Consider the following 17,497-nt stretch of genomic DNA (forward strand, 5'->3'; position numbering starts at 1 on the left):
CCATAATGTGTTAATGCCATACACGGAAGTGTTTACAATCTTCCCTGATGGGGGTTTTCTTGGGCTGTGTGTGTCTGGTTGTGTGAACTGTGGAGCTAAGGTAAGAAATGAAACGCTGATTGTGTGAAAAGCCACAACACAAATACAAAAAGCCACAATGGAAGTGAACCACAACTGAAGTTGACAACGAAAGAGACATTTAGTAACAGTGGATTACTCTCCACAGAACACGACTACGCAATCGTACAGCGGCATTCAGGAGGTCTGGGTTCGAATCCTGGAAAGAATATACTTCTTAATGTGACTTTTTTCCGCATAATAGTGTCTGCCACCCCGTTTGATAAGTAATACGTTGTTCTGGTCAAATAATGTACAGCGGGATATTTGTGTGAATTAAACAGCTGTCTGTGCAGATCAGCTTCAAAAATCCTCCTGAGTTTCTCAGACTCAAAATGTGCTAAACAAAACGCAAGCAGTCTCTGGTTACCACGGGATGACTTTATACATTTAATTTATTTCATATTTTGATGCCTTCTCCTTACAGTTGTACTGGTGTATACACAGACCCATACAGTATTTTTGCAACATAGCCTGGATCAAATCTTGGAACGCACACAGGGTTCAAGTTATAATCTGAGCGTCGTGGGGTCTCTAACGTTACCGCCGGAGATAAATAAACAGATAAATAAATAAATAATAAGGGGGGGTGGCTTTTTGTATTTGTGTTGTGGCTTTTGTAATCGTGTTGTGGCGTTTGTATTTCCGTTGTGGTTTTTGTATTTCCATTGTGGCTTTTGTAATCGTGTTGTGGTGTTTGTATTTGTGTTGTGGCTTTTGTATTTGGCCTGAGACCTCCGGGCCACCGTACATGAGGGTGACTATGTGTTTGTAGATTGTGTTGCATTTGTTTTCAGAATTTTGGTAAAAACAGCAAAACAGTTGTGCCAAAATTCTGAAAACAAATGCAACACAATCTACAAACAGAATATGATCTTCACCTGCAAACAAATCACTATACATTCATTCAAATTCTGGTTTTCAAGTACAAGTCACTGATTTCTATTTGTGAATCATGATGTGTTTTTTTGTGGATTTTTTATCTTTTTGTAGTTAATGCTTTATATTTGTGGATCATCAAGAATGTGTGAGGATTTCTTATCTATATGTAAATCTTGTTTTACATTTGCGGATAATGATGACTTAGTTTGTGGATTTTTAATCTATTTGTAGATTGTGTTTTGTGTTTACAAGTTGTAATATCTATTTGTGACTTTTACCTACCTACCCCATTCACTTCACCCAATGGGTGACGACAAACAGATGATCATGAGAAGCTGCAGCATTTATTAACAGACACATTGTAACCTACACTGTACATTTACTGCCAGATTTACAACTTACTGCTAAGCTTTACCTCTTGCTTTCACGGTCACTTACCGCTTGCTTTTAACAGAATCTGCTTTGTTTGCGTTTGTCTTTGTGATACAGGTGCTCTTTTTACTTTTGCTGGGCCATGCAAGTGAGAGGAGAGCTACAGATATATTATTCTGGATTAGCAACTTAATGAATTAGCATAAATCACCAACGTTTTGGAGCTATGTAATGGCTAATAATAAATCAGTTTTAGTCTTAAGACTTGGGGAAGACTTTAATTTGCTGCCGCTTAAGAGACTTGCAAGTAGTTCAGATAACTTACTGATTAAATACATAAGAGGCCTTTTTATTACTGCCTGCAAAGTCATCTTAAAAAGAACAGGTAAGGTTTATTTATCATTTTACAACACAGGGTTGTATAACAAGATGAGGTTTTAGTATCCTTTATTCTGCTCAAACAAATGTTACACACAAAAAGTATATACAGTAGATGGGCAAATCATAGAAATGACAAAACAGTGTTGGGAACGTTACTTTAAAAAAGTAATTAGTTATAGTTACTCACTACTTGTTCCAAAAAGTAACTGAGTTAGTAACTGAATTACTCTATAATAAGAGTAACTTGTTACCAGGGAAAGTAACTATTTGCGTTACTGTTAAAAAAATGTTGCTGTGTCAAAGAATTTGAAGTTTTTGAGCAGTTTTCACAAGTCAGTTGAAAAGAGTAGAACAGCCAGGTGTTTGTACATAACTTTCGATATTTATTGCACGTGGACAGACAGCAAGAGGTTTATCCTGATATGCTTCATTAAATTAGAGTTGCTTACAACGGATGTCGACAAAGTCTTCGCTCCTGGACATAATGTATTACATCAGGCCTATTCAATTGGCTGCTCACATCCGACCCCAAAGCAACCTCCATGTGGCCCAGCGCATAATCTAATGACAACAAACATAAACTACATGTGTAGTGTATGGAATTAGCTAAAGAGTGATATCGTTTCCTTCTCATCTTTGTTGAGTTTCACATGCGTTGTACCACCGCCAATCAAGGCTCAACTGTCCGACCTGCAGCCTCTCCGCTCCTGTGTGTGCAGAGCGCCTCCACTGCACACACGCACACATGCACACGTCAGCCAGCTGATCAGCGGACGTCATAATGTTGACAACAACTTAACTCGTTAAGTACGTGGTGCAGTAAAAAGCTGATAGCCTACTTTACCAACACTCCTGTTTAATAAGCATAAACACGCAAAACACGATGTTTTAATCTGCTCAGTTTCTCATCCTTTGCAGCGGTGTTTAGGTTTTACAGGCACAGCGCTAGTTCAGCTGATAGATCATTGTTAGAAACAAGCTGAAGTGAAAGCTGTCTGTCTTTAGCTGTGTTTCTAATTGAATAGCCCTGTATTACATGCACGTTCTTGCCTTTAACCACAATGAATTAGAAGTAGTATTTATATCTCCACTTTGAAAATGCCTACTTTTCATCGGATTGCTCCTGACTTGCCATCTCTGCTGCTTCATCGAATCTGTTAAGCTGTTGTGTGTGTGTGGTGCGTGTGCTGGCATGTGTGTAAAAACACTGGCTCTGATTGGCTACCATGAAACATGACTCTGCCTTAGCCAATCATAATCGCTTACCTCGTTATTAATCCACCTCCTCACTAGTGTGAGCCAGGGGTGCGTTCAGATTACACAGTTTTTTCAATCAATAGTAACGCACTGCATCTAACGTCCAGTAATGATAACGGCGTTGTAACGACGGGAAAAGTAATTAGTTAGATTACCCCATTACTGTAAAAATAACGTCGTTACCTAACGCCGTTCTTTTAAACAGCGTTATTCCAAACACTGGAAATTAAACTGCACAACTAAATGTTCCAAAGTTTGGTTCATTGATGTTGACACAGATGCTTCGGCACTCTCATGAGTAGTGATGTTACATCTGACACCAAAGCTCCGATACTTGCTTCACACTTGTTAAGTCCTTTCAACAAACCACTGCTTCGGAGATTGTATTGTTACGTCACTAGTGACGTTAAAATGGTGCGAGAAGCAAACACACAGTTTCACTTAGGTAGTAAAAACACATGTCTGCTTTGACAGGCAGCTCCAAGTTTGACAGATTTGAATCTTGGAGGGTGGTATTCTCTTAAACTGAAGCCAAACCATAGAGAAACCTTTGGTCATAGTATTTGTGTAGTGTCATACCGAATTTTTATACTTAAGTACATTCACTATGGAATACTTTTATACCTTCACTTTAGTAGAATTTTTTGGTAAACATAATACTTCTACCTTTCTGAAGTGAAGGAAAGGTTGGCTATATTTAAAATCGTTCATTCAACGTGCGGGTAACCCAACGAAGTTTGGAAGACGTTTTGTCCCTCATCCAAAGGACTTCTTCAGTTCTGACTGACTGGCAGGGAAACTCAGCTATTTAACCTCAGTGGGGTCGTTATCCCGGGTCATCGATACCGCTGGTTCGTTAGTGTTCCTGGTTGCTGTGACTACAGTCGTTACAGTCGTTAAGACTACCGGTGGCCAAGACTGAATGACCATCGTTGGTATCTTCACCAGAGGCCAAGAGGTTACGTTTGCTGAGTTTCCTGGGAAGTGATGAAAGGACAGCATTGTAAGTGGGGGATAAGTGGTGGCGTAGACCCCCTCCCCTGTTCAATGACGGCTTCTCAACCCTGGTGTAGATGGCTTCCTTGACACCTCTTTCAAACCATCCATCTTCTCTGTCTAAAATGTGCACCTGGTGGTCCTCAAACGAATGTCCTCTGTCCTTCAGATGCATTGGACCGCATACACTAGATTGCTTTTCTTGTGTTTGGGTGTGCGGTGTTTGGGGTGTACCAGTATCTGTCTTAGTGTGTTCTTGGGTTTAAAAAACACAGGGATGTTATGTTTGTTGAAAATCCTCCTGAGTTTCTCTGATACTCCAGACACGTATGGAATCACAATGTTGTTGCGTTTGACCTTCTTTTCCTCCTCCCCTGTAGTTTTGTTCTTCTTGGATCTTGTGGCTGTTTTCACAAAGGTCCATTTAGGGTATCCACAGGCTGTAAGTGCCCCCTTCAGGTGGTTCTGTTCCTTCTGTCTGGCTTGGGCGCTTGTTGGTATGTTTTCCGCTCTGTGGTGCAGTGTTCTCATGACCCCTAGCGTTGGATAACTATGACCTGGATGACTGAGAATCTTCATAGACAACGTGCGGGTAAATGGTAAAGAGGCAGCGTTTCTGTCCATTGAGTGAAAGCTTCAGGGTTCAACTCCTAGCCAGTAATGAGGTTGAGCAAGGTATCACCATCAAGTCTCAATTATGATTACTGCTGCCAATTGCTTTGTCTCACCTATTTCTCCTAATACATTTTAGGGCCAAAATATGAGACAGCTATAACACTAAAATTAAGGAAGAAATCGCAATTTTGTGCATCTCCCGCTGTAAAAGAGCAACCAATGTGTGCAATACATTTTCTTCTGGGTTTGGCATAAACATATTAGTACGACTTGCATTTTTACATTATCTTCACCCGCAGATGGTGGTGTCTTGCATTTTGTGAATAAACCTTAATATGGCTTCGGAACGCTTCATTTAGCCATCACTACTAATGAGGACCAAGTTTTGAGTGAATCTATTCACATGTTATTTCATAATTTCGGCGGTTTAAAAAAGTTTTATTTGTAACCTAACCTGCAATCAAACGTAAGTATTTTCCATGCAGATAGAAAAGTAAACTTACTTAATTAAACTCATGTTCAATTCTGCTTAAGGATCTACCAAATTGTATCAACAGTTGAAGATTTTATGTCCGGCCTATGCTGAATGCTTTTATGGTACATATGTTTTACTTTGCCGTGGAAAAAAACATCACAAAATCTTATTAGAATTTTGATACTGACCTTTACATCTCAGCCCCCACCACTTCATAGAGGAAAACGGTCCATGGCAAACCGAACATTTCTCAAATGAGGAAATCTCCTCTTTATTAGGATGATGTGTTTTACAATCTAAGGAAACACATGAAATTAATCATTTTAAAAACTAACTTTGTTTAATTCATTAAATAACTTCCTCTATGGGCCTGAAAGCTAGCCTTGCAATGCCAACTTAGATGTGAACAGAATTTGGTTGGTTCAATCAGTGAACCTCAGAGGACATCAAAATGCACCAGTTGGTGCACAATGGCTGCAATCAATTTGATAATCCATGTAATTAACACTAAGCCTCTTTCATACAAAGATCAACTGCTGTTGTGAAAACGGAATCGTGGGTGGCTTTAAAAAACTGCTGATAAATAAAGTCAACAGAGCAGACCGAATCAGAGAGAGAAAGACAATGGTGTGAGTGACTAAAGAGAAAAAGCACAGTGAGCGGACTTAAGTAGTTTTTGTGAAAGTTGTGAGTAAACACTATGAGGCGAAGAATAAAGTATAACTTTATAATCAGTGTTTTATTAGGAACTTACAATTGACCCTTCGCTAAGCCACGCCCCGAATACGCAGCTGGCCAATCATCATGCAGTATAGGCCTCGCTCTAACTGAGGTCCGACATTTTCATGGCTGTGCTCCATTGAGTCTAATGCAAAAGGAGTCGTTTTCTAGCTTTCTTTGCTGTATTTTTCCAAGATGTGGTCAAAAGCTGTTTCTGGGGCACTTAGTTACAGTCGCTACCCAAAGAGGTTGAAAGGAGAAGTACGATTTATTGCGTTAGTCTGTGGATTGTTCCTAATGTACGTTAATGTTAGTTAGCTAACACTACCCAACTTACTACTAAATGTAATGTTATAAAGTCCTGCTGTTCTGCTTTTTAATGATTGTAATAGTGAATAGAGACCTACCGAGCTGTACAGGAACAGTGGTGATATTGTTAATATAATAATAATAATTGATAAATATTGTTCTTTTTCTCAATAGTCAATAATAATACGGTGGTTCTCTTTTACTCTTTGATTGGTAAGGCTTTAGCTTCTGTCTTTATTTTTTCAGGTTGAGTCAGTTTGGCAGCCTGAATACAACCTGCAAATGCGCAATGCAGATAGCTTTTTCAAAAAATTAGAAAATTTCTCCAGGGAGTGCTGTAATGGATAGTGGCAGCGCTGTGATATAAGTCTGACAGTTTGGTCAATTGAATGAACTCAAGTAAGAATAGTCATTGCTTAATACTACAAGACATTGACCTCAATCACTCAATGGAAAGAGTGTGAGTATGCTAAGTCTAACACAGCATGGACAAAGATTAAGCTTTCAGAGAGAACAAAGTATACAATTTCATGTTAAAGCAGGTAAGATTCATTCTTACCCCTCTCACTCCTCCTCATTCCTTCGTCTTCTCTTCCTTACTCTCTCTTCTTCAAATGCTTAAAAAGATTTTATTGAAAGAGAAAACATTTGTGGTAGCAAAGGATACGCACTTAGATTTTTTACCCCCTTAAATAAAAAATTACTATATAAAACATTTTTAAAGTATGCTAGAAATTATTTGTAGGAAATGGATTCCGTTAACCAAGAATTATTGTTTACAGAAATCTATTCAGCTGTACTTTTAATTTGCTCAATTACTGCAGACCCTTCATGACTAGAGATGACACCTCTATATAAAAAAGTCAAACACATTAAAAACGGACCCGTGTGTGAATTTAAACGCCTTCAAAAAAAGTTACTAGTAAACACGTTAGTAGTTTAGCTAAGGATAGCTACGTTAACGAATAACTGATACAGCTGGGTCGTGGAGGTTAGCACATTTCACATAGCTACTAGTAAAAATCGACTGCAGGCCCCCCCACAGTTATTCTGTCATTCTGTGGGAAACACTGTACCAACAAAACTGTACATGTAACGGCATCAAAATTTCATCCTAGGTTTTACTATTTCCAAAGAAACCCAAGTGTAGGTATTGTTGTTCTGATACCAAATGTTGAACCTCAGTGGGAATACTAATCAGTATTACACAATTATGTTTCATTAAATTATGACCGGTATATAATGTATTTCTTTCCTTCCGGTATTGCATAAAAAATAATAAAAATTTTTTTAAAATTCTTACCATTCTCACAGCTTGGCCTCTTGGCTTGCTGCATCAATGCCTACAGAAAAACCATATTAAAAAATAAAAGGTAATAAATTCATAACCTCGGTATTAAAACCAATCATTAGCAAGCTATGTTTAATTATTGAGCAGCATCTTATTCATTTTAATAATTTGTATGTGTAAAGCAATTTAGATGAATGGCAGGCCAAGAGATGCTGGAATGGCTTTATTGGAAATTTTTTCCATATTATGATATCAGATATTGGATAGCACACACAATGAAGAAACACATACATAACGACAATCTTAGTCACACAGTATACATATTGCGTCCTCCTTAAACTCTTAACCCCTGAAACCATTTGTACAAAAGCACAAAAAAAAAAAAAGCCTAAAGAAAACAATCACAATCATAGCCTACTGCTAAGTCACAGTAAGTAGCCACAGTGGGTCCTGATGTACCAAATCATGTCCCCCTAAACCATGAGTAGGAATACACACAATAAAACACACAAGTATCATATTATCATAGCCTCACGCTAAGTCACAATATGTAGCCATAGTGGGTCCTGATGTACCAAATCATGTCCCCCTAAACCATGAGTAGGAATACAAACAATAAAACACAGAAGTATCATAATATCATATCCTAATGCTAAGTCACAATAAGTAGCAATAAGAGATCTCACTTCAGATCATGTTAAAACACAAGTGTGTTGACAAACCTCTTTAGGAGGAACGGCGGGACATACAACTTGGTCCTGGACTGTAGTCTGAGTCAGGGAGGTCTGGGGGAGATACAGAGAGTGTCTGTGCATTCTGTGTATTCAACACTACTCACTCTTAAAAAGTACCTTGATTATTTAATAAAAGTTATTGGTACTCTACCTTGGACCTTTCCTGTCCATGGTAAGAACGCCATGGTAAGTCAACTCCTCCATAGTCATAAGTAATCTCTTCACCTTCTTTTATGTCCATGATAGCAAATAAACAAAGATGGGGCGTCCCATCCACTTCAATCTTTTTCATTTTTCCATTGAGTTTTTGATCATCATTAACCAGTCTCCCAAGAGATCCGTCATCATCTGAAGCATCAATGCTAAAGGGGTTATAAAACACTCATAAAATACTTAAAACTTTGCTGCAGAAGAGAATAGAGCTTTAGTAAGCATTATAACCTGCCACAGATATCTGCATGTGTTATTTGGCTTCAGGGTCAAGAACACATTTCAAATGATGAACAAAGTTTAACATACAGTACAATGCAGGCTACTCATCAATAATCACTTCCTCTGTGTCTGAAGATGTATGTGTAATCATTTAATGTCGTACCAAAATGGTCTTTTTTCTTGTACAATGTTCCTCTGTATTCAAGAACGAACGAACCTTTCAAAATAATGCTTTTTGCAAACACACCTTGCCCTATAATATAATTATAATTTTTATAATAAAAAAAAAAAAAAAAAAAAAAGTATGGGACAAATGGCAAACAAGCACTATAACAAAGTCTGAGATTACAAAGTTGTGTGTGGTGTGTCTATAGCGAATGTGGGTGAGTGAATAAGCGAGAGCAAAAAAAAGTGACCTTGAAAGCTTGCGGAGCACCGGTAAGGATTAACAGTTTTCAGTCTGCTTACTAATTTGTGTACGACTGTCCTATACACATACTGTACTTGATAGTTAAATTATATTTCAGTTCTCAGATGAGTCTGAAGGAGCTGAGGTTAGTAAAGAAAATTAGAGATGCACACTAGTTTTTTTTAAGCTAATGAGGAGATATTTCTTTTTGAATCTTATTTCCTGGCTCAGAATGGGCCTTTGGGGGGTGACTTTGCGCGACAGTAAGCGTGATGGGTACGCGTTCAGTAAAGGCAATGACTTACCTAATGACCGAAATATATGCATTTTCTTGTTATTTCTGAGCATTTGATAAACAAAATATATAACATATATAACATTAAATAGAAAATATAATGTTAGTATAATAATATATTTACATGTAAACTTTATTTGGATGATCTGCCTACAGATAGTTTATTAGTAGAGATTTAACTGTTTCACAAATAAAACCATTTTCTGATATTAGCCTACACTACTGTGATTAAAGTTTGATTAGTGCAAATGTTTGTAAATTCATTATAATTTCAGATAATAGTACAGGCTTCTATGCAAATTGCATAACTTGTCAGAAATAAAAACTGTTCATACAGAACGACGAGTTAAACATTTCTAAAGTTTGCTGTAGTGCCTCAACCTTTTTTAATGCCCCACGTCCTCCTGGCTGTGATTGGTTGGTTAACGAAAAGTGACTTTGACGAGACACTTTACAAACAGCAGCATGAAAGGCTCCCGATCTCCCTGCGGAGATTAGCATGCAGGCAAGAACAGAACAAGTGAGCGTCACTAGTGCCCAGAAAACCTGATTTAGAGAGTGCAGACGAGAGTACCGGTGCCGGTACGCCAAGGAGTAAAATGTAAAAGTGACAGTACCGGTGAATACCGACACACTTCAAGGACAAACAACTTCTATCTAGTTAGAAATAACAGGAAGTCATTAGCGCGAGTTTCGTAACGGAGCATTCCGGCGCGGTCAAACTAACGCAGCAGCTGGTTTATTAATCCTGCGCCAGCTTAATGTGTAATATACAGCCGCTGTGGATGAGAGGAGAGGTGACTGCTGGAAGTGAAAGACATCTTTAAGTTTATGTTCTGCTTGCTCAACAGTTGTTTGATAAATGGCTATTAAAAGGATTTGAAAGATTGTTTGTTTTTTTCAATTCTGATCATTTATGAGCTGCGGATTTTCCTTTGGCGCTCCCTAAAACCTTTTTGGGGGGCGCCAAAAATGTCTCTATGCAGGAAAAACCCTGCATAGAGAAATTAAAGATTAACTTATCAGTGTTAACTTGAAGGCACTAATTTTGACAAATTGAGTAGTGTTCATGATACTAACTATTCAACTACTCTTAAGTCAGAAAATGTGCTTATCTACTTATAGTGCAATACCATCAATATACATATATCAATAACATCAAAGACCCCCCAGTCATGGAATGAGAACAACATGGCAGGTTTTGATTAACTCTCAGGAGCAACAATAAACTTTTCAGATCCATATTTTGTGGATGGAACTTTATTGTTAGAACTTACTCCAGGTTGTAATACAAACTATCCCGATAGTGTGCTCCTTGTATTTGACATAACTAATGGTGGTAATTATTAGGTATCTGTAATGTTATATTACAAAGAGTATGCCTTAGACTTGCTCTATATGAAAAGTTCAATTTAATTTAAAAACCAAAATACTGTTTTGCATATTAAGTTGCCAAACGCTGTATATGTCTAATGGACCATTCTTTATCTATTAAAAAGTTAACTTGCATTACCAGGCACAAGGTTTAAAAAAAAAAAAAAAAAACTCTGGTGGGACTGATATATCTCCATATAACATCATCTTTATCTTTTGCCAGTTTTATGTGATGTTCTGCATCCTTTAGGGGATTTAGTCCCCTAGTCCGACTCCTCATTCTGCTCACTACAAAATATCATGTCAGGTTAGTCTCCACAGATATAAAGTATAATATTAATACCTCAATGGTTTTAGCCGTGACCTATCCGTAGCATAGGGGGAATGAAGAGAGTAATATTATTAATTACTGGTTGGCTACTGTTAGGTCAACATGAGATTTACTAATGGGAGTTAAAATACAAAAACTGACACCAACAGCAGAGAATGGGCTTGTTAAAATAACTTATTCACTTACAAATGCATTAACTTGCCCGTTTCTAAATTACTAAACAGATCAAACTGAAATAACTACTAATATTGTCCCTCTTCACAACAGTCATTATATTAACTTACATGGTCGATCACGCACACTAGAACATGAGGCTGAATATAAATAAAGGACCAGGTGAACGGCAGGTTTACAACCTTAATCACTCGGATGAGAATACAGGCTGTGTGCAGCACGCATCTTTACTATTTTTAGCTTTTGGAGCATTTATTGATACGCCCCATGTTTATCTAACATTAACGTTACATCTTCCATAAGACACCAATTATATAATATTACGTTACCACATAAGCAGGTTAACGTTAGCAGGAACGAAAGAGAGGTTGACAGTAAAGTTAGCAACATTATGTAAGAGTACAGTAGCATTAGCATGCACTCACAGCTTCCCATAAGTAAGTTACAAAACATATCGAATTAAAATAACTACTAATAATGTCCCTCTTCACAAGTCAATATATTAACTTATGTGGTTGATCACGCACACTAGAACACGAGGCTGAATATAAATAAAGGACCAGGTGAACGCCAGGTTTACACGGAGGTAACGTAACCTTAATCACTCCGGCTCCGGATGAGAATACAGGCTGTGTGCAGCACGCGTCGTTACTATTTTTAGCTTTTGGAGCATTTATTGATACGTTTATCTAACATTAACGTTACATCTTCCATAAGACACCAATTATATAATATTACGTTACCACATAAGCAGGTTAACGTTATCAGGAACACAAGAGAGGTTGACAGTAAAGTTAAGTGAGCAACATTATGTAAGAGTACAGTAGTATTAGTATGCACTCACTGCTTCCCATAACTACAAACCATATCAAATTGAAATAACTACTTATCATGTCCCTCTTCACTACAGTCATAATATTAACTTAACTTGCGTGGTCAATCATGCTATGTTACCAAGTAAGTTAACGTTAGAGTGAAAAGCATTAACGTTAACGTTAATCCCTGTAGGCTCTCGGGGATAATGAACCTGGCATTAGTAGAGCTCCGCAACCATGACAGTTATCCTGTACGCAGCAGCACCGCTATTGCTATTTTTAGCTGATGGTGAATTCATTCAAATGTTAGGCCTTTATGAAAATGATGGGGAATTACGAGAATGGGCGCCTATAGCTAACGTTAAGTTAACTAACAAGATAACCATAAGGTTATGTGATCCAGAGCAGGTGGCCAGTTAAAAAAACTTGACTAGCAACCAAATGCAAATGTCCAATTACCTTACAACCTAGGTAACAGTTAACGTTAAGGTCAAGGTAATACATCCAAAGTTTTATCACCCTTTTTTCACTAACAGATGATCAAGAATGTGAGGGATGCTAACATTAACGTTAGTACAGTTGTTAGCAAGAATGTTAACCTTACCATTAGCCATGAAACATAACGTTATATGTTGAAATAACTACTAAGTGTCACTCTACAACAGTCATAACATTAACGTACATGGTAAATTATGCTGTGAACAAAAGGGAAAAGCAATAATCATGCTGGGTGATAATGAACCTGTGTGTGGAGCATCTATCATGGCAGCTATCATGTCTATCACTAACGTTATGTCAACGAAGTTAATTAAGTTAATAAACACAATTCATTAGATAAGTTGAAAAACTACTCCTGTCCGATATACATCGTGCATTTAATGTACAAAACATAAAAGATGACGATCTTACTTATCAAAGTCCCAGTGTCTCCATGGTGATCCACACTGCTTCCAACCAGTCTTTACAGGGACGTGCACGTAGCTGATGTTCCCCCGCGAATTTGTGTATGAAATGGCGGGGTAATGTGTGTCATTTCGCGAGAGTGTGTGTACCTTGCAATACCAATTCCTATCTACAGAGGCGCTGTTCGACATTCACACATACACTTCCGGGTTTACAAGGTCAATATTTGTAAAGGATATAAAATGCGTGGGGGGGGGGTTATTACAATCAAATAGTGATATTAATGAATAAAACCAGAAATGTAGTAATCATACATGGATTAATAATACTTTAAATTGTTATTATTCAATAATTATAACAATTTAAATTCCCCGAATTAAGAGACCACAAGTGGTTCCCTAAACCAATTGGTCTTGTAATGCTGGTATGTAAACTTGAAAATTGGTTTCCTAAACCACTTATGTCAACACACACACACACACACACTTGTTACTTTGTGGGCCCCACAAGTTTTTTGCCCAATTGTGGCGTCCACCCTTTCCAGTGGCTCAAGACCTCTGTTAATAAAAATAAATAAATAAATCGGGCAATACAAAGAGCAGTTCCTAATCACAAATACCACTTAAATTTAACATAATTTAAAACTTGTATCCACGGCAGTTTTCTAGCCACATGTGGGACCTCGTTTCTAGCATTCAGAACTTGTGAGGTTGTGGCAATCCATCCAGTTGCAATTGCCATTTACATTGCCTCTGACATGGCTGAAAAAGCATGACATCCAGTGTTACAGGGTCCTTGTTGTGATTAATAATTCATATGGGATTGCAATAGAAATCACAGCAGCGGACTACACCAAGACTTGAACTGTATGTGCTACTGAAAAACAGACCGTTGAAGATTAAAAAATCTCTTTTTTTGTGTCAGTTTTACTTTCAAAATGGTGGGGGGGGAAAGTGGGTTTACTTGTGTTTAATTGACATTTTTACAGCAACCTCTTCAGTATCCAGAGCAAGTAAAATCTCATGCTTCCCTCTTTGATTTGATATTACTGACTCTTCTTCTCCATGACAAATGTGCAGATTGTCTATAACCCTTTTAAATGTGTGCCTTAACCGCCTTTCACACACAAAACCAGGGCATGTGTTATGAAACCCAGGTGCAATCTGCGTCAGAAATAAAACGTAAATGAAGTTAATGTTCATTATTATTCCTGTGCAGGCAGTCAAAACTCATACTGACCAGTTGATGGAGGTCTTAAGGCCAGCATATCTATGGCTCAGGCAATAAAGCCCAGGTTTCAAACCTCCTCCAGTCGTTTTAGTTGTTGATGGTCGTTCACAAATAGTAATAGCCATCTACATGCTTGAATGTAGGGCAGGAACAAACCCTCAAGAACAAAATATAACTTTGGTTTTTACATAACTGTCACATGACCCTGTCATGAAATGGATGGTCATTAATTTACTACATAATTCATTAAATTAATCAATGAAGTGAATTATAACATAGGCAAACTGAAAATGCCTGCACTATAAAACGGGAGGGCCCCATAAGGACTGGACTTAAAACCTACATGTGTGTGACAGTCTCACAACAATGTATAAGGGGCTGGAATGGACGACTTTCAAAATACACTTTAGAAACATGCACGCATCAGAAGGTGTAAAAATTGTGGTGGTAATAACTTGAGTTAACATACTGAAAGATGTTGCCCTAATCATGTAAAATCATTTGGAGTGAGATAAAAACGGGAGGGCCCCATGAGGGCAAGACTAGAAATGTGTGTGTGTGTGAGTCATCATCCAGTGAGTTCCCCTGACTGGAAACCTGTATCAACGAGAACACCTTCCTGTGTGCTGGCATCTTTCCTGTCTTGGTAATAGATGTATATGGTGTACAGGTCATGAAAAAATTTCTGACAACAGCATCTACATTGCTCCATTCCTGTGTGCTGGCATCCTCTGTTTGAGTCCTCATGGGGCGTCAAATCTAATGGGAACCTCTCGGTCTCTACCACCATAGCAGGAGTATTCTAAACTTTGTGTTCATCTGCATATTTTCTACACTTTAACTACTGTATCAACAAAATGCATTACTATGCCTGATCTAACCCACTCACCTTTTTACGCCATGGCCATTTTGAATCACCATAGTTGTAGTCAACTTCATTAGCCTAAAATGCCATGACTTACAACGTTAAAAAACAAAATTGATTCACTTGAATTAACAGTGTCGATCCACCTAGCTTGCATGATTAAAAAAGACTCTTCCTGCTCTCATTCATTCAACTCTTTGTTTCAGGTGTCCTTTTCCCCCTGATTTCTACAAAGCATCCATATGCTTGTCAATGACGTTTCTGCCATTCAAATTCAAACAGAAATGTACTCTGATTAGTTTCTTGACCAGCTTTCTTCAACAGATATGAGTTCCCCCCTGTACTCCAACACAAAAGCACCTGGTTTGATGGGCTGTGTAGCGAACACTCCTCTTCCTACAAGAACACAAAATAAAATATATATTTGATTAGAAGAAACAGTCATCATAACTTTTCACATACAGCTTGACCAATCACTTGCAAATTAAATGTGGCATTACCATAACAAAATTATGTTATAACCTACTGTCTTGTAAACCAACATAAGCTGGATCTAGAGATCCAATGTAATTACACAATGTGGCCTCTTTCATAGCCCTCTGTGAATTACAGCTATTTCATTTTCAAACTGCAGAGGCATTTTAAATATAGACAGGATGCAACAGATGCATTTATCCATTGAAAGAAATGTGCAGCACATAGTTTATTTTACATATGTTGACTGTAAACATTTATGACAAGCCAGGCTTACATAGACCTGGATGTATTGGATTGAACAAAACCAGCACCTTAAAGACAGTTTTGTTGCCAACAGACGTTTCTGACATGTAGCCTAAATGTGTTTATTCTGTGTAAGAATTAATTTAATAGTAACAAACTGGATAAAGCCATAACGTTCTTAAAATAACTCCAGCACAGAGAAAGCAACACAAAAGAAATCCACAGCTTGGAAGGTTATTAACACATTTCCAGCGACAAGAGCTGCAAATCAGCTGCAGGACTCATGTCTGTGTTGTGCCTAAGCTTAATTACCTGCAACAACAACTCTGGACCCAGTATTTAGTGTAACTCCATCAGCTGTTGGCTGTAAACACACCGCTGCACACTGGCAGCTATTTCCAATACATTTAATACCAACGTACGATCTCAGGCTGACATCGGCGAGACTTGTGTGGCTATGTGACTGTTGATTGTGATTTATTGGTTTGCAAACAACGATGGAAAAGAGAGGAGCAGTTGAAGAAAAACAGCGACATACTCCAGTTCATTCTCCAACACTGTCGGAGACCCAGCTTAAAAAAAAAGTTCTTAGCAAGCATGTAAGGAGCCTAGCTAATAAGGAGAGCTAAGTTAATGTTAGAACGTAGCTGGGCTTTCCAGGCTAGCACGCTGTGTATATAGCTGGTAACATCTACACGCACATTCAATTTGTTATTAAGCAACTCAAAATAACACAGCACATGCTATTTTACAATGAGCAACAGTTAAATGCTGCTCACTTACAATACAACAAATACAACTTTTTCTGATACCAGAGAACATAACACAGTAGCCTAACCTTCAATAACACTGCATGGAAACATCCCACAGCCTTTGAATTTCTTTACAGTTTGTAGAGCAGATTTTTATAGCACTTTAATACTTGGGAAAACTTTACAGATTTGCCTGCTTTCACGTGTTGTAACATTACTGCTAGCTTGATGGATCGTCTGAGCTAAAAATAACCGCCGAACGTGAGACAATGTAAGTTCACACATTGTGTATAAATAATGATGTATAAACATGCAGCATTAAAGACTGAATCACACTAAAATTCTACAATGTATTATGCTAACTTACCTTTCAACAGGGAGGTTTTGTGAGACATCTGAGCTTCTGTGTTATGTTGCGCTGCGCCCTGGAACCTCTATACCTGATAAGGTGCAACGCAATCTATCACCGCGGTAACCTGTATGCCTCAGGTATACAGGTTCCCGGGCCGACTGCAACCTAACAAAACCTAATGATCAATTTATGCAGTTATTGTGTATGATTTCCCTTTGAATCTTCCCGTTTCTCCTTAAAAAATGGGAATATAATCGCAGAAGACATACTTTGATGGCTTATCAACATTAACAGGGATTTCTGGATTGCTAGAAATCATTCTATTCTATAGGCAGCGCCATCTTGGCTGACTTCAGCAGCTAGTGATATGTAGCTAACGTTTATTACTTTAATAATCCCAAGGCTAACTTATTGCACTACAGTTGCAATAAACTTGGAACCGGGTGTGACAACAACAATCAAATGAACAAAGTAAAACCCAAAAAAATAATAAATAAACCTACCCATTCATCACAGGAAGATGATGGTGAAGCTCTCATTCTTGCGATTCATGCAGTCACGGGGGAACCATCTCATGGAAGGCATGTCTCATTAGCTGAAATTTTACACACTTCCGCAAGTGTATATCGACAGCAAAACCACATAACTAGCCCTAAATAGAGAGCATTGAATTAATTAAAGGACAATCGGCTATCT

Source organism: Micropterus dolomieu, linkage group LG01 (genome assembly GCF_021292245.1).
Source record: "Micropterus dolomieu isolate WLL.071019.BEF.003 ecotype Adirondacks linkage group LG01, ASM2129224v1, whole genome shotgun sequence".
Taxonomy (NCBI): Eukaryota; Metazoa; Chordata; class Actinopteri; order Centrarchiformes; family Centrarchidae; genus Micropterus; species Micropterus dolomieu.